Below are 8,256 nucleotides of genomic sequence, written 5' to 3'. Positions count from 1 at the left end.
CCATAATACCCGTTCTTACAATAAATTTCATTTATGGTCTATTAGGTCTATAGTCACGAAGCTGAGTTATGTAGGTCCCAAACAATGGAATGAGATTCCCCAAATAATAACTAATTCACAATTTATATATTCTTTTAGAAAACAGTATTCACATTTTCTAGTAAATTATTATTAATTCTCACACATGATATCAATGCATACTTGTAACGTATCTACCCCCCTCAACTCGTGTTTTTTTCTCCTTTTTATATACACTATTAACTATAATGATATGATATTCTGTTTTGTATTAATGTTGTTTTGTTTTTACTATGTTTTGGCGAGCCTCACATGTTTCTTATTACCTTCATGGGAAGCCACGCAATTTATTTTTATTATCTAATCACATTATTTGATGTTTCCTTGTATTTTTATCCTATTTGCGAAATAAAGATTGAATTGAATTGAATATATATATAGAGCTATGATAAAACCATCCACTATTTTGGGCCATGGAGCAAGCTTTTGGCCATACATGCAGCTGCTCAGTGGAATGTCATATGTAAACACTGTCTGATGGCCTGAGCGAGGGTATTACATAATAACCCTGCTCATGGCTCTGTGGTTGAAGTAGGGGATTATCTATACTCCTCAGTGGTCATAAAATTTGGTTTACAGACAGATGAAGTTATCCAATGAAAGCTCTCTGAAATTTTGGGTGGGTGGGACTTATTTTGACCGTGGGAACAAGATTTCCAAAGAAGAAGCAGACTCTGAAATGGCTCGCTTCGCTCGCCCTTTCAGGCTGGTTTGCTTCGCAAACCAGCTGCAGATCCCACTTCACGAGCCATTCAGAGTCTGCATAGCAGACTACATTCCAACTAACCCCAATCTCCCCTACATGAACAATCAAAGTAAATCATTATATAATAATATAGGATTTGTATAGCGCACGTATCCACCTTGCTAGGTGCTCAAGGCGCTATAATATTACCCTGGCAAAGCTAGTCTACCGATTCCGGTGCGCACAGCTTTTTAAGGAATTACTTCCTGACGGTACCCATTTACCTTACCTGGGTTGAGTGCAGCACAATGTGGGTGAATTTCTTGCTGAAGGAAAACATGCCATGGCTTGGAATCGAACCCACGTCCTTCAGATTGAAAGACGAGAGTCTTCACAATGATTCAACAATTTAAAATTTTAATTTGAAAACTTGCCATTCCTTTATTATTTGCAATCCATAAGAAAATTTGTTTTATTTTATGGGTAAAAAAAAGCTTTTGACAGATATCAGTCACATATATACATTCTAATCACTCACTGATTAATCTTGTGGTATTTTCTCACAAGGGTAATCATATATAATTTCCCAATTTCAGAATACAGGTCTTGATGTTGTACATGTACATCAGGAAAGTCAACTTGGATTAAAAATTTAAGATTTCACTAAATACCAGTCATGTGTATATCTTGAAAGTTTGGAGAAAGCCAATTATTTTTCTCTATTCCTAATGGATGATTATAATTTGAATTTTAATGATTAAAAATCTTTACTGTTTTTTGTTATTTGCAATCCATTAGAAAATAATTAAGAAAATTTGTTGTGTTATTTTATGGGTAAAACAGCTTTTGACAGGTATATGACTTAACACTCACTGATTAGTATTGTGATATTTGCTCACAAGTGACATCATACTTATATACCATGAATTAACTCTGTTTATTCAGGGGGCCTTTTCATAAACCTGTTCGTAAGTTAAGAATGACTGGTGATCCTTTCTTACGCGCCAAACCATAGCCAATGAATCTACCATTTTCAACAAGAAAGGATCACCAGTCGTTCTTAAAGTCGCTCTTAACTTTCGAACAGCTTTATGAAGCGGCCCCCTGATGATAACACAAGTCGATGCAAGGCTTTTTTTTGGGGGGGGGGGGTGGGATCAACCTTGCGCTCTCACCAACTCTCATCATGACATCCATAGTAGAGATGATTTGATCATCTTTTTTTACATGAAGTGACATGATGATCTTATTATCTGCACATCTGAATTACACAATTCAAGCTTCCACAGGCCTACTTTTTAAGATTGAAGGGTCAGTAATGCTTCATGTTTACACCTTTTTATACGCCCGTCTCGGCAGGACGTATTATGGTATCACGCTCGGTGTCCGTCCGTCCTTTAACTTTTCCTTGTAAACGCGATAACTTCAGTTTAACTTACTCTAGGCTCATATAATTTGGTGTGTATGATGCTAGCATGGATCCCAGGAAGCCTATTGATTTTGAGGTCAAAGGTCAAGGTCACAGTGACATATTTTCATCTTACCCTTCTGCAGTCCTTGTAAACGCGATAACTTCAGTTTAACTTAACATAGGCTCATATAATTTGGTGTGTATGATACTAGCATACTATGATACTAGCATGGATCCCAGGAAGCCTATCGATTTTGAGGTCAAAGGGTCAAAGGTCAAGGTCACATTGACATATTTTCATCTTACCCTTCTGCAGTCCTTGTAAATGCGATAACTTTAGTTTAACTTAACCTAGGCTCATATGATTTGGTGTGTATGATACTAGCATGGATCCCAGGAAGCCTATTGATTTTGAGGTCAGAAGGTCAAGGTCACACTGACATGTTTTCATCTTGCCCTTCTGCAGTCCTTGTAAACATGATAACTTCAGTTTAACTTAACCTATAGGCTCATATGATTTGGTGTGTGTGATACTAGCATGGATCTCAGGAAGCCTATTGATTTTGAGGTCAGAAGGTCAAGGTCACACTGACATGTTTTCATATTGCCCTTCTGCAGTCCTTGTAAACATAACTTCAGTTTAAAAAAATTTTGTGCAGTAATTATACATTTAATTGGAATCGCTTCCAGATATATTTTCAACGCTTCTATGAAATTTGAATATGAAAAATCTCCAAGTTAGGCTTTTTAAAGTGGTTACTGATATTTAATATCAAAGTGAGTAAACTTGGTGAAATTTGACCGTGCCCCAGATTTAATTGTTGTATGTACATGTGGTAGAAAGTCAAATCAAACTTGAATAAATCTGATTAGATGAGGCTGTTGAAATATCTTTGACTTAGACTTAACTTTGATTTACTGAAATTCATCGTTTACTTATACAATGCCATGAAAGAACTTTTTGACATAATGGGTAGTGGACATGAATGACCCATTTCAAGATAATCTTACATATTACAGTATTATACAGTGTATCCCACAAAAAACGAAACCGAGATTTTATCATAACTCAATCACAAATATAATTTAGACAAAATGACCTACCATTGTAAAGCTGAGAGTCTCGTCTTTCAGCTGTGTTAACATACACAATTTCTCATCCACGCATTAGTGAGTTGAACAATAAAAAAAAGGATAGCATAAAGTCATTTGGCGGGGGTTATCAAAATTTCAAAAAGAAAATCACATGCCTTAAAAGTTCAATATCTGCTCTTTAATTTGATATAGCTAAATCGTAGAAAATGGTCTAGAAATAGCAAAGCTATGTTTCATCGAAACAATAATTTCATAAAACAAACATGGTTTAACCGGTTTCTCACCTAAGCTATCGTCAACAAAACGGAGTGTCGAGTAAGTCTGAAAGTTATCCCGTAAAACCTTTTCATTTTATGAAAATATTGGAATTTAAGGCTTATTTCAAATAAACAGAACTTTGTTATTTCTTGATCGTTTTCTGTAATTGAGGCATCAAATTAAAGAGCAGATGAGATTTTTTTTAATGTGATTTTCTTTTTTAAAACTCAGATACCGCCCGCCAAGTGACTTTGGTTTTATTTCTTCAAATTGTTTTTGCTCACTCGTGTATGAATGAGGAATAATCTAACTTATTTTAAATGAAAGAAGAAAGCTTTACAATGATGGGTCATTTGTCTATGGTATTTGCGATTAAGGCATAAATCATCGATAAATCTTGGTTTTGTTTTTTTGTGGGATGCACTGTATATTGTATATTTTTCTGTGGACAAAATTAAGAGGAACTTCATAAGAAGGGGGGCTAATGTTTGAAAGAGAGAGACTGAGAGAGAACCAAGTATGAAGAAGAAACCTTGAGTCCTTAAAGGTCAAGTCCACCCCAGGAAAATGCTGAATAAACGGGGTCCGACCACTTGACCGAAGGTCCGCGAGACCGAATGCCCGCGAGACCGAATGCCCGCGAGACCAAATGCCCATGAGGCCGAAGGCCCGCGAGACCGACTTTTTTTTTCTTCATCAGGTGCCGAGTGGTTTAAGGCACCTCGTTGCAGCGGCGAATGCCTGTTATCAGAGGGGGAGGGGGCAGAGCCAAATTTTCCCGGTAACTCCGTCTATAATTATTAGTGACATAGCTAGGATTTCAGTTTAGTAGGGGCGGTAGTGAGCACGGGAAGCGCAAGCGTACCCCCTTGGGGGTGCAGGGAGGGGGAGTGTCCCCCGCGAGAAGCGTGGAAGCTCAATCCGACGTTCCTGTGAATCGTTCTTGTCTGCTCCCGCTCCTCTTGCATTCTCTGCCGGTTAATCGGGGGGGGGGGGGGGGGGGGAGCCAAATAATTCCTGGTAACTATAAATTTAGAATCAGTGGCATTGCAAGGATTTCATTTTAAAGGGCGATGGTGAGCACGCGAATCGTGCGAAACACTTACTGCGCGCACGAAACGGCTCTCTATATAAGGGGGGGGGGGGGGTGCAGGGAGGGGTGTTTCCACTAACAGTATAAAATTACGTTGCCTAATTTCACTGACATTACTTAATCATTAAAAAATGATGGGGCTTATCAATAGATGAACAAAAGCAGTGTTAAAGAAAACGGGTCGTTGTATTTGTATAAGATAGAAAGAAAATTAGAGCACTGAACGCGTTTGTAAAGGGAATTTCTCATGGGAAAATGGGAATCTTTTGGGGGTTCTTGATAGAGTGGGAGTCCTTCTTGGAGGGGTACCCCTCGGCCAGTGAGAGTATAATGGTTTTCGGTTGCAAAGTTCTTAGCACTGGAACATGAAGATTGTCTGATATAGAGTAAAAGAGAAAACTCTTTTAAAGCAATAAAACATGATGAACCTAATATTTGTTTCTATTGTCGTTATTATTCACCATTATTATCATTATCATCATAATTAAAGAGAACAGAGAAGGAGAGAGAGAGGGGGAGTGTGGGAGGTCAAGAGGAACGATAGGAGAAATTGAAAGTAAAAAGAGCTGTGAGAAAAGTACAGAGGAAAAGAACTTGGAAGAATATCCAATTTATTTGAATGTGTTCTGTGTCTATCAGTGTGTGGGATGAGTGTGTGCGTTTCTATGCTAAGTATGGTTAGGATATTTCTGAATTTGCAACAGCCCACTTCGGATGCGGCGCCAATGTATTTGGGTTCATCAGTCTAATTGTTGTAACATTTTTTGTTTCACCTCGGTTGTGTAGATTTCTTCAGAGACTATGGTATGATTTCGTTAGACGATAAAGTGAGAGAGGGGAAGGGGTGTCCGATTTCGTAGTATTATGAAAAGTATTTTTGCAAACTATTCCCAGTCTAATAATACTCTGGCAGAAGCTGAAATGTTATCTAAAAAAAAATTGATATTAAAAAAGGAATTTATTAATGAATAGTTGAATGAATGAATGAATGAATAAATAAATAAATGAACAATGATAAATTGATTACACCCTCATAGCAACAACAAAAAACGCCAACCCCCCAAAAAGGGGAAACATGAGAAAATAAAAAGATATAGGAGAACGTAAGACGAGCGAGAGCAGACAAGGACTAGTTCAAGGGATCGTCACAGCTTCTCCCTCCATGCACCCCCCCCCCCCCCCGGAAATGCGTTTTGCGCGCTCAGTAAGTGATTATCACGCTTCGCGTGCTCGGACCACTGAACTAGAAATACGTATTTCTAGTTCAGTGGTGCTGACTACCGCCCCCTTGAATTAAATCCTAGCTCCGCCACTATAATTTTAGACTTATAAACGAGGAATTTTTGTCTGTGCCCCTCCCCATTTCAGGCAGAAAACGTAAGAATTAGAGCGGATGCAGACAATTAACGATTCAAAGAAACGTCGGAGCTTCCGCAATTCGAAAATTTTCTCTCTCCCCGCGGCGGCCCCGCCGTTAACAGACAGAGAACGTAGAGCAGGAGCGGGCAAGGAACATTTCGAAGAATTAAAACGTCGGAGCTAGCTTTTGTGCTTCTCGCGGGTGAGGGATCGAGAAAACTCCCCCTATAATATGAGCGCCTTTCGCGAGCTCATTAAGTGTTTCGCACACTTCGCGCGCTCACATATCGCCCCTAAAATGTAATCCTAGCAAATTAAGCCACTGATTCTGGACCGGGAATTTTTTTGCTCTGCCCCCCCTCCGATAACAGGCAGAGGACTATTAAGATGAGCGAGAGCAGATAATGAACAATTCAAAGGAACGTCGGACCTTCCGCTTCTCGCCGTCAGAGGGGGGGGGGGGGGGTGGTACTCTCCTCCCTGCACCCGGCCCCACGGAACGCGCTTCTCGATCGTAGTTACTACTGCCCTCTAAACTGAAATCCTAGTTATGCCACTAATTGTATACATGTAGAAGGAATTACTGGGAAATATTTGGCTCTGCCCCCTCCCCATTCTGATATTCAGGCACCTGTTACGCCGCTGCAACGAGGCGCCTTAAACCACTCGACCGCGCGCGGCACCTAGTCTACAACTGTAGACCCACATCTGCAGTGTGTGTATCACAGCTGATTCAAGGAGTCTGCATAGCAGACTAGGTCTACTGGAGCTGCAGATCGCTTCGCTCGCCCTTTCAGGCTGGTTTGCTTCGCAAACCAGCTGAAGATCCCACTTCACGAGCCATTCAGAGTCTGCATAGCAGACTACGCGGCACCCGATGAAGGGGAAAAAAGTCGGTCTCGTGGACCTTCGGCCTCGCGGGTCTTCGGTCTCGCGGGCCCTCGGTCTCGCGGGTCTTCGGTCTCGCGGGCCCTCGGTCTCCCGGGCTGTCACCGAATAAACAGAGAAAAATCATACTAGCATATAGTGCTGAATATTTCATAAAAATCGGATATAAAATAAGAAAGTTATGACATTTTAATTTTCGCTTATTTTTCACAAAACAGTGATATGCACAACTAGGTGAGTCAGTCGATGATATCCATCACTATTTCTTCTGTTTTTTATTGTTTGAATTATACAATATTTCATTTTTTTATAGATTTGACAATAAGGACCAACTTGACTGAACCACATAGTATGAAACAATGCTAGTTCCACATGACCAGGGAGGAATTAATCGTTTTATCACTTGACAATGAGGAGAAAATTAGAATATTTCATATAATAAAATACAAAAGAAATAGTGAGTGGATGACGTCATAGTCTCCTCATTTGCATACCAGCCAGGATGTGCATAATAACTGTTTTGAGAAATTAAGCGAAACTTTATTAAAATGCCATAACTTTCTTATTTTACATCCGATTTTGATGAAATTTTCAGTGTTATGCTTGTTGAAGTTTTCTCTTTTTATTTAAATCAACTTTTTCTTGGGGTGGACTTGTCCTATTTAATGGTAATTTTCATGGAAGAAACCTTAATTGTGAGTGTGACGTATAGTGAACAAGTGGACATAAACAAAGTTGTACATACTGGGTTAGTGACCTCTATACAGTTCAACTAATGTTTCTTATTTTAAAACATATATTGATCATTTCTACTCTTACACTTGTGTTAAAATGCTATGATAACTTTAGGCTTCTCATAATCTCTTCCCTTTCTTCTCAGTTCCTGACATTACTTTTTTCTCGGAATGCATATTTATCTTCACCCTCTTCCATATATTATGCATTGATATACGTTGTAGGCCTATTTGTTTTTTTTTTACTATCTGTTTTAATACTGATATTTTACTCTATACAAATTTACTTTATTCAGCCTTTGGCTAGCTGCGAATTGAATGTTATCATTTATCTGTTTATTATTTATTTCTTTCATTCATGTTATACCATGAATGTTTGGAGGTGCCATAACTACGAACAAAATGCTCATACGATTCCTACACATGTAATGCAAGCGGATTAGGCCCCAACAAACTAAACGCTTTAAAAAAGCTATGTATCTATATTGAAATCATAAGGTTTGTTTAAATGATTAAGTTATTATGAACGAAATCAGGGAGATACATTAGATGTGCACGTACGACGAAACGTGTGTGGTCAACTTGTTAGACTCTTGCGCGAGCCGTTTCTGTGTGTTTTTTTAAAAATATTTTGGCGGCCGCGGAGCTGAGCAGT

General features: G+C 39.0%; 1 long non-coding RNA gene across 1 annotated transcript; it reads left to right on the top strand.

The window, feature by feature from the left end:
* Window positions 1–515: 515 nt before the first annotated feature.
* LOC135155124 (uncharacterized) lies at window positions 516–3,062 on the top strand. The gene is made up of 2 exons (XR_010294476.1): window positions 516–1,213; window positions 1,367–3,062. It is a non-coding gene; the product is annotated as an uncharacterized LOC135155124 (long non-coding RNA).
* Window positions 3,063–8,256: the final 5,194 nt, after the last annotated feature.

Source organism: Lytechinus pictus, chromosome 1 (assembly GCF_037042905.1).
Source record: "Lytechinus pictus isolate F3 Inbred chromosome 1, Lp3.0, whole genome shotgun sequence".
In the NCBI taxonomy this organism is placed as follows: domain Eukaryota; kingdom Metazoa; phylum Echinodermata; class Echinoidea; order Temnopleuroida; family Toxopneustidae; genus Lytechinus; species Lytechinus pictus.
This window is presented reverse-complemented; position numbering and strand designations above follow the sequence as displayed.